General features: G+C 37.0%; 1 long non-coding RNA gene across 1 annotated transcript; it reads right to left on the bottom strand.

Moving 5' to 3' along the window:
* Positions 1-729: 729 nt before the first annotated feature.
* LOC111580063 (uncharacterized) lies at positions 730-12,228 on the bottom strand. The gene is made up of 4 exons (XR_002747146.3): positions 12,156-12,228; positions 10,987-11,072; positions 4,493-4,592; positions 730-946 (listed from the first exon to the last, which is right to left on the bottom strand). It is a non-coding gene; the product is annotated as an uncharacterized LOC111580063 (long non-coding RNA).
* Positions 12,229-14,475: the final 2,247 nt, after the last annotated feature.

Raw genomic sequence — 14,475 nt, 5'->3', positions numbered from 1 at the left:
TGAAAGATTAACAAATTCTGATCATAAAACTACGAAATAAAGCTCCTAAATTGAAAGACCACACTCTTGATTAAGGATAAAACCTCCACATTCTTTAGGTTTAACCGAATGTTTTGCTAAATCCTTTCATTTGTGGCCCATTTAGTTTGCATTTGCAGCATGCTAATTTAATATAAGCCCCTAAATAAGAGTCGGTGAAATCATCTCATTCGATTGATTCGTTGATGTTTGCAGTTATGAAATGATTCCCTGTTGTCTGCTCCACCAGTGGACGGCTGCCAGGTCTGCTATGAATCAACAGTGGACAAATTCCTTTATCCCATTAACTCTCCGTTCTTGTTCGGGGCCAAATATTGCTGATTTACATACGCAATTAGCAGCATTGAAGGGGCAAAACTCTGCCTGACAGTGATTGTCATGGTTCAAAAGAGTAATGCAATTAGAGCCAATTGTTTAAGCACAGCCGCCGGTTCAATTACTCATGTGCAGCTGACAATTACTGTCTGGCTGTTTGAGATGCACGACTAATGAATGACATGGGGACACGCTGCCACCTTGCATCACTGCTCCAGCAACTCTCCACACAGTCATCAAGATCCTTTTAACCAACAAATGGAGAAATCTTGATCAGCAAAATGGAAAATTAAGCAGAAGATTCACGTTTGCTTTGAAGTTTTGTAATTTTCCCTCTTGAATGTGAAACACGATCCAGTGAATGAGAACAGAAAGCTTTGATGTTTACATCCAGAGGGCTTTTACTATTAACTTTACAGTTTTATGCACAGAGAAATAAGAAGCGTTGCTTTTCCTGCTCACACTCAACTTATAAAGGGCGTGATAAAAAGTTCAGATACGCAGAAGAAACAGAAACCTCCAGCGAGAATACTGAGCTCATTGTTTTGTTTTTTTTTTTGCACTCAGTTGACGTCCCACAGCTTCAAGCAGCCTGAAATTACAGAGGGACAGATTTTATTAAAAACAGGGAGGATCTGTTTGTATGAACAGCTCAGATTTAATAAAGCATGTAAAAAAAATCCTGTATCTCACATATTGCAGGGTTGAAATGCAGAGTTGGTAGTTGTTTTTTTTTTTAACATATTCAGCTGAATTTAACAGCTATCTCTTGTTTTAATAAAGAAATGCTCATATCTTTGCAACAACATGTGTACTTCATTCAAACATTAGCTGCTTATTGATGAGAGACACACTTGGAGCTCCACTGTATTTTTAACATACTTTAGGCCTTCAGTAATCAATAACTCGGTTTATATTTATAGATGTGAGCAGTTCAGCTGGTTGTCTCCTGCAGTTCTATTTATTTTATTTTCTACTGGGGACTCTGGCTGAACTGGAAAAACAGCTTCTAACATTTAAATAATTCACCCAACAGTTGGCAGCTTTTCTCTCCTGCCTTTACTGGAGGTCAGGACTTTGGTTCAGGGAGAGTTCATTGATTAAGTGAGAGATGTTTTATGTTTATGGGTTAAATGTGAAGATGTCACACAAAATGTACAGTTTTTTTAAAAATAAAGCAACTATTACAAAATGCTGGAGAAGGTTTTAAAACAAGCAACTAGACTGTATGTAGAAGAAAAAGTTGCAAAACTACTGAGCTCAAGTTGAATTTTGACATACTTGATGATGCTGTTATTTATTTCGGTTTAATGCTTGTTACATCATACTGCACTGCTGTAAAACACAAACAGATAAACCTAACTTATAGTTTGCTTAAGTAATATCTCAGTATATGATCAAAAATCCTGCATTCAATTCTTTCAAAAATATTAAGAAAAGAGACAAATTTATTAGATATTATCATTACATTTCAAGAATATTGTATCTCCTGTACAAATTGGCATGTATTATAAAATCGTGAACTGGAAATGTAAATGTATGAATGTAGTAGAATAAATGTGCATTATGTTCCATTGAAATAAAGTGGAGAAGCACCAAATAGCTGTACATTCTTTTAAAAAAGCTGTGAATATTTATATCAGTGACCCATTGAAATTCGACAGGGGCTAAAGTTCTGTATAATTACGAGAATGGCAGTTTTGAATAGCAGGTAGGTGATGTCACTGGACCAGTTTGCATGGCGCCACCTCAGTTTTGCTCATTTTTGGATTATGCTGAAGTTAGAAGTCAGGAAACATTCCCAACACTGAGCTTCAAGTGGGAGTACATCCAACTTTTTTTACAGTTTATATTCATACCGTTCTCTCTCTGTAATGACTGCTTGACTAAAAGAAAAAACAAGGAATCGAAATATACAAACAAGACGTAAGATAATATTATGTAGCTGTGTTTTTTATGTAGATTTTTGATTTACTTAAGTTGAGCACCATATTTGATTAAATAACCAACACACTGCATGTATGTCTATTACTTTGGGCATAATTCTGAGTATTTATTTAAGCTTGTATTTAAATTGTTACGTACAGAAAATTATATATAACATTTGATGTAAACTAAGGAAGTGAAAGCTTTTGGTCTAGCAGTTTGCTGAAGGGGCCGGATTTTACCCAGGAACCAGTAATTGGCCCACACTTTGCTAACTGAAACCCTACTTATGGATTTTTAAAATAATTCTGCATTATTTGCTCGTTTTTGTTGAGTCTGTTTACATTGCAGTACTGAAACTTTTACTTCAGTAAAGCTTCTTCCTCCGCTGACATTGGACAGTTTGTCACTTTAGTAATGTTTCTCCAAACGACCACATTTGTTCTAAGTGCCACCTTTTCTAACCTGAGGATCTCGGTGCCAATAAACATCAGCTTTGTGTCAGGAGTGCTTGGCCTGGCAACAAAACATCAATTGTTTACAATTGGCAGAATCTCCTTCCCTGAGTCGTGGCTCTGGCCAATCAGAGGCCGGCTTGGTGGAACAGAGCATGTTTGCCGTGGCAACCGCACCACTCTACCTCTGCTCGCTGACAGTCCTCGCACCGTCCTCTCTCTCTCCCTCAGAAAATAACACTGAAACTGGCTTTTCTGCAGCTCAGGACGAGGGAGAAATTCTGCTTTTTCACCGGTAAACCAAAGCTCAGGGTCGCTATTTGAGGAGCGAGGTTGTCTTCAGGGCGGCGTCTCCAAAATGAGCAAGACGTGAGGCAATCTGGGAGTCGGTGCAGGGCTGCAGCAGATGCTCGTGGGGGGAACAGCGGCAATATATATTGTTATATTGGCTCCATAATTTCTGATTTTTGCAGTATTTTTAACGCACATGTTGCTTTTAAATCACACATTGTTGTTCAAAAATCAGCCAATGTGACATTACTGTTGTGTGATAACGAATCCGAAACAGACACAGTTTTATTGCCACGCATGTTTTTGCATATGTGGAATTTGAGTTGGTGTTTTAATGCCTAAGAGTAACATGTAGATTTAAAAAAGTGTTGCAGGTCAAGTGGGCATTAAAAAACATGCAAGTCTAGTTTAAAAACTCATTACTTTACAAGAATATTGGATTCAGTTGTTGATGCCCTCACTTTATTCGTGCACATTTTAAATATGCAGATAAGAGTTTCAACAAAAGGTACAGGCCAGACAAGAATTAACAGGGGAGAAAAAGGTCTGCAAAGGTCAAATTTGAATGTTTCTGGTCATTTATTAAGTGTAAGTCTGCTTATTTTTGCTCTGTTTTGGTCTTGACCAACTCCCACGAAAATATTATGGGCTTTTTTGCTGCTAAATCAACATATAAAGCTATTTTTCACAACACAGATGCATTCATTGGCCAAAAACAACAATTTAGGAGCTGTGAAAGTGAAGTAAAACTCTTTAGTTTTGCACCTGACAGCTGAGCAATGAGCTAAAACTCCATTATAAAGTCGAGGGAACCACCTTCACATTTTAGTAAAAAGTGTAACGCCATGTCACGCTTAAAAAATGTAAATTTAAATAGAAGACAAGATGAACTTTATTGATCCCTCAGCCCCTAAAATTACATGTTAAATCAGCTCGACAGTAACGAAGCATGGAAGAAGCAATACAAGAAACACAAAAGTATATTAAGGCTAAAGATAAAGATATAATAAAGACTAAATGATACAATAAGTAGCATCATATTTGTATTAGATTTTATGTATTTTTTTTCATAGTTTTAATTTTTTTTGCAGTATTTTTCAGGCAAATGTTGCTTTCTAATCACATACAGCATGTGCCATTTAAAAATCAGCTAGCACCTGTGAAACTTGTTCAAAATCCATTCATTTTTACATTATTGTTGTGTGATAATGCAGTTTGAATACAGAATAGCTTGAGAACTCATTACTTGACAAAAAATAATGTAATGTTGGATTTAGTTATTGATATAGCTAGCTTGTTTTGCTACTTTATTTGCAACTAGTTTAGGTAGGAAGATCAGAGTTTCACCAAACAGCTACAGGCCAGACAGATTAAAAAAAACACAAAAGGTCTAAAAAAAAGTAAAAAAGAAACGGAGGCTGCAAGCTGTGGCAAATGCTCAAACACAGTGCAAGAGTGGGAGTTACCTGCTGGTATTTATCCTGGTGGGAGGAGATGAGGTGGGACTTAACAGGTGAATGAAGAGGTGGAGGTGATCAGCTGAGACATCAGGACAGATGGCTGCTTCTGAAAAGACAGGAGGATTAATAAATGGTAAAGAATATCAGCAAATGAACGAAAACAACTGCAGCACTCTTAATCAGCTGTTCACATCTCTATATGCAATTTAGTACCTTTATTATGCTGCATTTTGTGGATTGCAAGTGTCCACAATGTGTTCTAGGTGTTTACTTAACTCAAAAATCTTACTTGACATCACATAAAACAAAGAGATATTTGGATAATAGTCCACTAATAGCGATTTTATGTTATGTGGACACGAATGGAGGTCAATTACTTGGTTTCAACAGAACTAAAAACATTTCTAAGATGGAAATGGTTGATGTGATTTGTAGTAAAAGTGCCTAAAAATGCCAAAAACATTAATGGGATTCTGTTATTGTGCCATTTGTATTATATGTGATTTTTAATCATATACCATAAAACTCTTGGCCCCGTTTTCTGTCATTTTTGTAATGATCTGAAGTTTTGACAACTTGAAATCCCTATGAGTCAATCTAATATTCAAATTCTGTGGTTTTTCCATTATTTATTCCTTTTATTGTTACTTGATGATCAGATATTTGTCATGCATCAAATTTTATCTTTCTGCTACTCAATACTTTTTTGTCTCTGAAATCTAAGAGGTATAACAGTTTTCTGTGCTACTTAAGATAGAATAAAATAAATAAAAACACCGACTACTTTGCCATTATGGCATCAAGTCGTGAAAAACTTGCAGTAAAAAAAAATCCAGCCTATTGCATTTCTCATTCTCCCAGCAAACATCTCTGTTTTTACTGAAAATCAATGTCCAGCACAAATACACACGTAAACATATATTGGAAAACAGACTGCTCAGTTATTGGCAGGACGATCTGAGTTTAAACATCCGGTCAGACCGATGCTTCGTCAGTGGGGATGGAGGTTTTCAGGATGAATGGATGTGTAAGAAAACAGCTTCATCATGTTCAGAAATAACTACACATCACTTCTAACTACCTGCTAGTTATCCTTTTAAAAATGTGCAGCTGAACTCCAGAAAATGAGAGATAAAAATAGGGCAGAAACCATAAAATTTCTATTTCAGTCATGACTCGAGGATCTTAAGGACTTTTCTCTGTTCATGTATCTGCCATGTGGCCTTTTAGCATACGGCCAGATTACGGGTTGCAGCCACAGAAAGCCATTACTTAGAGCTAAAGGCTGGAGTTAAGATTATCGGCAGGCCTGCAGGCCAAAGAGATTTGTTTCTGCAAGCACAACACAACAGTGTGTTTAGCAGCGAGAGGATTCTGGGGTGGCAACGGTTAAATCCAAGATTAAGCTAATTCTGGATGATGAACACTTTGGTTGAATTTCTGTGGAAATCTGCGTCTGAGAAAATAGAATTAGATCACTGCACCCCGCACCCCGCACGAACCACAGGACAATGGAAAAACCAAGACTGATATGTGACCAAGTACTGATGATTAATGGCAGCCACGTTTTCCAGAAAAGAGGAAATACATATAGGAACTGCTCATTTTTTTCTTTTTTGGTGTTAAGTTTGTTGCTTGCTTAAGCTTTTTAGACAGAAAAATAATCCTCTACAGATACTTATTGAGGCTACTTTAACCCTAATGTGTTAATATAATGCTATTTTCACATTTAAAACACATTAAACTTGAGATTTGCCACCAGTTTAGGGATACAAATATATCTAGTGTGGTGGAAAATGTAGATCAAGGCAATGATTGGTGGTAATTATTTCATTCTTCCACTAAAATTTTTGTTGAATCTGCTATAACTGATTTGAAGGAGTAGTGTGAACAAAGCATGAGCACATATATGACAGAAAATCATCTTTTAAATCGATATGTAGATAATCCAACACTCATATTCATTCAAGTGAGTTTCTGGTCTTCTGGTAAGGGTACAGTTTAAAATCTCTTTGCTCTGTTTTTGGTCTCCACCACGTTCCAAGAGAAATATTTGGGATTTTTGCTGCTAAATAAAGCCTTTTTTCTTAAAGCAACTGCCATTTTAAAAAGTCATATTAAGGTTTGCTATCAGTTTACATATTAATATATTTAAGGATACAAATATATGTGGTTCTTAGGAAATGTAGGTCAAACAATAATCAGTGCAGATAATAAAAGATTTTAAATAAAAAGGTTTGTTTAACCTCCAATAACAAATTATTTTTAGGAACATTGTAAAAAAAAAATTATGAACACAATACTGATAAAAAAAATAATCTTTTACATTGATATTCTGATAACTATTAATTCAAGTGAGTTTTTGGTCATCTGGTGAAAGTAAGTTTTTGTCTCTTTGCTCTATTTTTGGTCTCCACCACCTACAGAGAAAATTATTTATGACTTTTGCTGCTAAATAGAACTTTTTATTCTTAAAACAGTTGCCTTCTACTATTTAAAAAATCCCGTTAAGCTTTGCTACCAGTTTACATGTATATACTGAAAGATACAAACATATATCTGGTTTTCTAAAAAATGTCAATTTTAGTACTCCGCCAAGGCTGCTCAGTCATTGTACCATTTCCAATGAATGAAATCTTGAAAAAAGTCATGGTAGAAATCACAGCACTATAGAATGTGGCCATTTAACGTAGATATACCCACAAACATAATTACGTTGAGCTGAGCACAGGCATGTGCTCTGCATGTGTACGTTATGTACGGATACCGGGTCACGTGACCTAAATATGTAGCGGGCGGCGGGAATTGATGGGACTCAGAAACACCTCCACAATTTAATCAGTTGTTCCTTGGATCATTTCTGACAGATAAGTCAGTAGTAGGATCACAATCATGTGATCGTCAGCAGGCAGCTGATGTAGTGTTCACTTGTTGTCATGGTTACAGTGACACCGTGCTGCTATCTGGCAATGATACAGAAATCTTTAACAAATCTCTAGATCCAGACTATTAGCCGCATCACTGCCAAAATCTAATCACTTGGTCCTTGTGTCATTTCTGACCTTCTCTGAAAATTTCATCCAAATCCATGAGTCCGTTTTTGAGTAATGTTGCTGACAGACAGACAGACAGACAGACAGACAGACAGACAGACAGACAGACGTACGCTGATGATCACATAACTCCCTCATTCCGGAGTAATAATATAATTAAAACTGCAATGACAATGGAGTGCTATGAGAGTCAATATAATGTTGACTGTCTTAAACTTGGAAAATGAGGTAAAATGTTAAAATGCACCAAGCAAAGCTTATTTGTTTTTTTTAAAGGGTGAATTTTGAAATTTTGCAACTAGCCTCCACATCTGTTTCATCCTCTGCTGCTAAAATTATGACATTTATCTTGAATTTTTCCCTTTGCATCATTTCATGAGAATGATATTTGTAGCTGCTATGCTATATTGTGTCATTTATTTAAGCAAGACTGAAAACTTCTGCACTCATGACACAATCATGCAGGACAAAGGTCAAAGATTCTGTCTTCAGTCACCAGTGCACGAGATGACTTAGATGCAGCCTCTGAAACTAAGCTATTTTCGGTCTTTTTATTTCTGAGAGCAAAACTCTGACTCTTTAATAAGCACCTTCCACCTTCTCAGTCAGGGTAAAGTGTGCATGCAGAGGGTTTGTGGTTGAAGGCGCTGAACCTGAAAGATTCCAGCAACTTCTGCTGCTTACACGAGTCGACATTCATGAAGACAAATCATCTGAGCAGCGTGTGAACCTCTGGAGGCTTCCTGATCATCCACTAAAACCTTCACTCTATTCACAGTTTTACTGCTGCACAGGCTCATCTTCAATTTCAGTCATATCCAAGGTGAAAGGAAAACTCCTCTGCTCACAGCTCTTTTAGTTGTTTTGTTGTTCTCAGAGTGAGACGGATCATGTTTGGAGAACAAAAATCTGGATTTATTAAATGCTGAAGGAGGAAGCAGGATTGTTTAACAGACAGAAGCAAACAACATATCAGATCTATTTGACATAAGGTGGCTGTACTAACCTTCTTTTAAAGAAACACAGTTGTTTTGAGTGAAGTGAAGTCCTCTTACATTACTAAGATGCAGACACAAGATAACATCAACAGATAAATGGTGGAAAGTATAAATAAGGAAATAAACAAACCAATCAATGCAGAAAAATTGGTATAGAAAAATGTAGAAATACTGAAATAATCGAATACATGCAGAAACAAACAAAAAATAAACAACTTACTGTAAATATTGCAAAATTAATTATTAAATACATGAACAAAGTAGAAACAGCCTGGTAAAAGCTGATGTGTGGAAATGTAGAACCAAGGTCATGAAAAGGATAAATTTGTCTTTTTTTCCTTACCAATTTCTTGTTTTTAAATTTGTGTCTTTAATTCTTTATTACTGTATTTATTTCTGTACTTATTTAGATTTGAGTAATTTTTTATCCTTCATAACAGCAAAGTATGTGAATTCAAAAATTATTTTTTATATATACTTATGTTTTATTAATCTACTTCAATTAATCTTGTTTACTCATTTAATTGATTCTTTGCTCATAATAACATAAAAAATAGTGAGCTGCGATGCTAACAATCCAAATCTCAAAATTATTTTAAAAAATACTTCAAAATATTTAAAATATTTAACAGAAAAGCAACAAATCCCCATATTGGAAAAGCTAGGACCAGAAAATATTTGTCATTTTTAAATGAAACTGACTAATAGTTTCAGCTCCACGAGTGTTCACTGTTGTATAGTTCAGTCAGCAGCATCATAATTTATGAGATCTTTATATGTTTTCTTCTTTCTTTAATTTGTAGAGTAGTTGGCAACATAAGGCCGTCGGACAAACGTATTGGAGTAAAAGTATATAAATACTCTAGTGAAGTACAAATACGTAGAATTTATGTGAAAGTTTCACTTTTCTCCCTCACAGTCTGTAAACTGTTAGACAGATGTTCACACCTCTCTGGATGTTACCATCTGAGCTGTAAGGTCTCACACAGGCATCAAACACCAGCTGCTTTTATGAAGCATCTTTTACAAAGGGCTTTAAATATGAATAAATAAAAGAGACAAACCTGACATGCAAGGAGAAAAATTAAAAAAATATCATGACTATCTGAATAATTGATGTTTTGGCCACTTGGAAGTATTGACAAGAAATTGCAAACATAAAGTTTTCTTCTACTATTAAGCTGATTTGATGAACTAGTTAGCAAACAGTTACATAAATATACATCCAGTGGTTACGGAGCAACAACATCATATTTAGGAACCGTGACTCGTGCCACCTGATTTAATTCAATTCAGGTTGCTTTGGTTTAATTACTCAGCCAAGGAATGGCGGAGTTATGTGACGATCGGCGTACATTTGTCTGTGAATCTGTCTGTCTTCCTGTGTGAAATATTACTGAAAAACGGAGCAACAGATTTGGATGAAATTTTCAGAGAAGGTCAGAAATGACACAAGGACCAAGTGATTAGATTTTGGCATTGATGCGGCTTATGGTCTGGATCTACAGCTTTGTTAAAGATTTCCCATTGGGAGATACAGCAGCCGGCACGGCATCACTGTAACCATGATGTGAACACTGTGTCAGTTACCTGCTGACGATCACATGATTGCATCCTACTACAGACTGACTGTGATTTATCAGTTGGAAATCATACAAGGAACTAATGATTAAACTGTGGGGTGTTTCTGAGTCCCATCAGTTCCTGCCGTCCGCTACATATTTAGGTCACGTATGCAGCAAACCCCAGCCAGACACGTTAAGTTCAGCCGTCAGCCTTATTTTGAACACAAATTCACCTTTCTGTCCTTCACTCATTCCTTCACAGTAAGAGCTTGTCTCCATTCCAGCTGCTTCTAAGTTTAGACACATCCTTTGCTAGACAGCAACAGCTGGAACCGTTGTCTTTCATCTTTATTTGAATTTTCGGACTTTTCAGCAGCATCTTCGTCATGTCAAGAAACCGCTTCTTAGAGAATCACTTCCTGTGCTGCTGGCATGGTGACAAAATACAAGCCCGCAACATTAAATATACATCTTCAAAATAAAAGCATGGAAGGAACGGTTACTTTAACAGTAGCAAAACAAAGGTTTGCCAAAAGTGATGAACTGATCAACAGACTTTTATAACAGTAATTTACATGCAATTTGGTATTCATACATAACATGCACATGCATAACACATGCTTGTGCTCAGCGCAAGGTCATTTTTTATTAAAGATTTCATCCGTCGGAAATGATACGTCAACTGAACAGCCTTGGAGGAGTACTGCACTCTCTGAGTGCTTTTCTAGTTTATACAGTGACAATTCACAACATAAGTCATCTCAAGAGTCTTCACAAGGTAAGGTCCAGGCCTTACAACACTATGGTAAAGACAGAAAACAAAAACAAATCCAAAGATTCCCTTTGAGCAGCAATCTGGTGACAGTAAAAAGAAAAAAACTCACTTTTAAAGGAAGAAACCTCCAGCAGAGCCAGGCACAGGGAGGGCAGACATCTGCCTCGTCCAGCTGGGGAGAGGATAAAACTCAAACTACGGGAGATAGAAGACACAAAATTAGTTTTTCTCATTTTAGAGCTTTGCTGTTGCTGCTTTTCAGCCAACTGATTATTAGATGGGGTGGGCCATCTCAGTAATCCAGAAAGTGGACAAGTTCAAACATGTAGTAAAAGGTTATATTTTAACCCAAAAAATTTACACTTTTCCCAAACCTAAGCAAGCAATTTTGGTTGAATCAAAAGTCCAACATGTAAAAGTATGTAACAAGGGCAATAATTTCCTAAATCTAAGTGATGGTGTCTCATCTATCACAGGATGCAAACCCTGGTCTTCTGGGTGAAAGTCCGGTCCCTGGTTCAAGCCTACATCCTCCCTTCGCACCACCTAACACACACTTGGTTGTTCTTTCAAACTGACCACCGTTTCTATCATGCAACAGGTCACATATTATTATTTTTTTTCAAAACAAAACTACGCTCCCCTCAAAATGTAACTGAGTTTGCCTTTTAGTTGCATAGGAACATGATTTTATGGAGACAGGGTTGTTTTTAGCTCTGTTTTTGGTCTCATCCAACTCTAAAGGGAAATAAATGGCTGTTTAGCAGCTAAATGCTCCATTATGTTCACTAGCTAAGGGCAGTGTTAAACTTTAGGGTCCATGCGATGTAAATTTTGTGATCTCTCCTAGTTTGCAAGAGTCTGCACAGTCCAAATTTTTTGTGTATATGGCAACTACTCTACCAGGACAAGAATTTGCATGTTTGAATATGTCGATACGACCCACTATGCATGTATGCAACAGAGTGGAAGTGGATTCTCGTAGACTACAAACGTATTATAAAAGCAACAGCTATGCATCAATGGGAGCAATGAGTGCTAATTTTTGCTCACTACTTGTCCCTGGACACTTTCATTCTACACATTATACAGTACTGTTTTCTTCATGTGTGTTCTGCTTGAATTTAACTGTTCTAGTGGAACACTGCAGCACACACTCTCCTGGGCTGGTTTGTCTTAATATGATGTTTCAGCCAAACAAACAGACATTAATTAGTTACAGTTATCAAGTTACAGGTCAGATGTGCTTTAATTGTTGATTCCTTTGTTCAGACTCACCTTTCTTTGTTCCTTTGTTCTGACTATCAAGCATCACTAGTGTTTCGGAGGGAAGTGGCCCAGCACTTCCTGGATTTATGTGTCAGTGACATCACTGGGACAGACCAAGTGGAGGTGTTTTGGGTTTTTACATTTTTGATAAATGTTTCTGTTGTATTAAGTGGCATCAGTTCATACTGACATCACATATTTAGCTTTTAGAGACACATTTAGAAATGCAGTAAGTTTGTAGTGTTCACACTGAGGTTGGTCACAGATTTATCTGCATCCAGATAATGGAGTAGATCACCCTGCTGCAGAATGGTACAGCTGAAGTGAACGGGTGTGAATTGAGCAGCATATATAAGGAGGTTTTTCCCTCAGGAGAGAGTTGAGGCTGTGGTGCCGAGTTTTGCATAGCTATGGTTAATTTTGAACTCATTAATAATATCAGTAATAATAACAACTTTATTTATATAGCACTTTCAGATCAAAGTGCTTTACAGAGCATGCAAGAGATAAATTACAATAAAATGATAACGGATAAAAACAATGGTTAAGGAGACACTTTGTAAATAATTTTTTGTGTTGTTTTATCATTTTAAATCTCACATCAGTGAACTGTAAAATAATATCTTCACCTCTTTTGCACTCAGTAAGCCTGCTGAGTCTGCCTGCTGACCACCAAGTGGCTCTCAGAATGTTGTTGTTGGAAAAATGCTGATCGCAGCTGCATTAAATCCTAAACACACTGCAAAACACAAAGCAATAAATGATAATAATGGATGTTACAACATGTTGAAATTCTGGGGGAAAAAAACAATAAAAATAACAGAACAAGTGTTTGCTTACAACAAAAGGTTTATAGGAAGTGTTTCTAATTACTGTATTATACAAAGTTGTGTATTTTAATGTTGTGTTTGTGTCAAAACTACAAACATATCTCATTCAGTGCTGCTTCACAGCTGTATGCTATATCTGCAGCACATCAATCAGAGCTCTCATTGACATGTGTGGGTGAGTGAACGGCCTGTGAACGCCTCCAGGTTCCTCCCCCAAAGGCCCGTGTGTGGTTTTCCAGGAATCCAGGCCAGTAATTGATCCAGTCCTGGCTGAAGTGCAGAGCTGGCAGGCGGCCACGGTGGGTCTGACTGACCTCTGGCCTCGGGTCGCTGCTTCTGGTTGCACCCGACTGGCTTTTAAAAGAGATGAAATCCGTCAGTCACTCACTGGATGGAAATACATCAGAGGGAAGGCATCAATCAATATACAGGAGAGGCTATCTTTCTTTCTCCTCACACGTAATAAAGCAGCCAGCTGGTCATGATCAGCTCAACCTTATCAGGGCACTTGTGTCTGATAAGTCATCCAGACCAACAAACTAAGAAGAAGTTTGAAACACTTTTATGGAGAAATTAAAAAAAACATCCAACCTTCAGGATCTCAACATCTGCAGTCTTACAAGCTGTTAAGTTGATTCGGACATAAAGCCACACGTAAAAGTCTACAGCAGCAGCGAGAGCATTGCGCCGACCTCTCATTAAATTAGATGAGTCATATGTGATTAGAGGCTTAGCTCCGTGTGTCAGATATGTTTTTAATGGTCTGTGTATGAGGTATGTGTTCGCTATGTACTCAGCTCATGTCACAGTTTGGCACCTTTGCAGGTGTTTGTTAAAGATAAGTGGGATTATTTCAGTGAGTCACTGAGGTGGAGCTGCTGGTGAGTAACACATGATTAAATAGTGGCTAATGAAAGAAGGAACGTGCCACAAGGTCAACAAACAGCCGGCAAGGTCAGCCTGATTCTCAACATTTTTCAGGTAGTACTCCGTAAATCATGTTGTTTGAGATTTGGTAATCCGATCCGATGTTATCTGTTTAACCCTCTGAACCCCAGGAGGTTTTTGGGTGGTTTTTGCACTGTGGGCTCATTTTTCACTGCAATATAAAGTCCTGCACGTCTATGGAAACAGCACAGTCATAACTTTTTTGTGCAGTTTTTTACAGTTTATAATGCTACAGATCATTAAAGAAAATTACAAAACGAAGGCTGAATCTCTAAGATTATTTAGTTGACAAAACTTGCAATCAACATGCATAATTTTTTGCTCAGTACTCACAGATCTTACCAACACTTTAAATATGATTAATGTTTTATTACCCACGTTTTTTATTTCTTTCTATACTTGTATCCCATCTGCTCAGTGTAAACACTGCCTGCAGTACAGCCAAAAGTCTCAGAATTTTTGCATCTTAACTGTTGGTCACATTTCAGTCACTAATAATTTTTCAATTCTACTGAGGAGTCCAGATTTTTTGTTTTTTACTGAATAATTTG

Source organism: Amphiprion ocellaris, chromosome 7 (genome assembly GCF_022539595.1).
Source record: "Amphiprion ocellaris isolate individual 3 ecotype Okinawa chromosome 7, ASM2253959v1, whole genome shotgun sequence".
Classification (NCBI taxonomy): Eukaryota; Metazoa; Chordata; class Actinopteri; family Pomacentridae; genus Amphiprion; species Amphiprion ocellaris.
The sequence above is the reverse complement of the archived record's forward strand: the minus strand, read 5'-3'. Positions and strand labels throughout refer to the sequence as shown.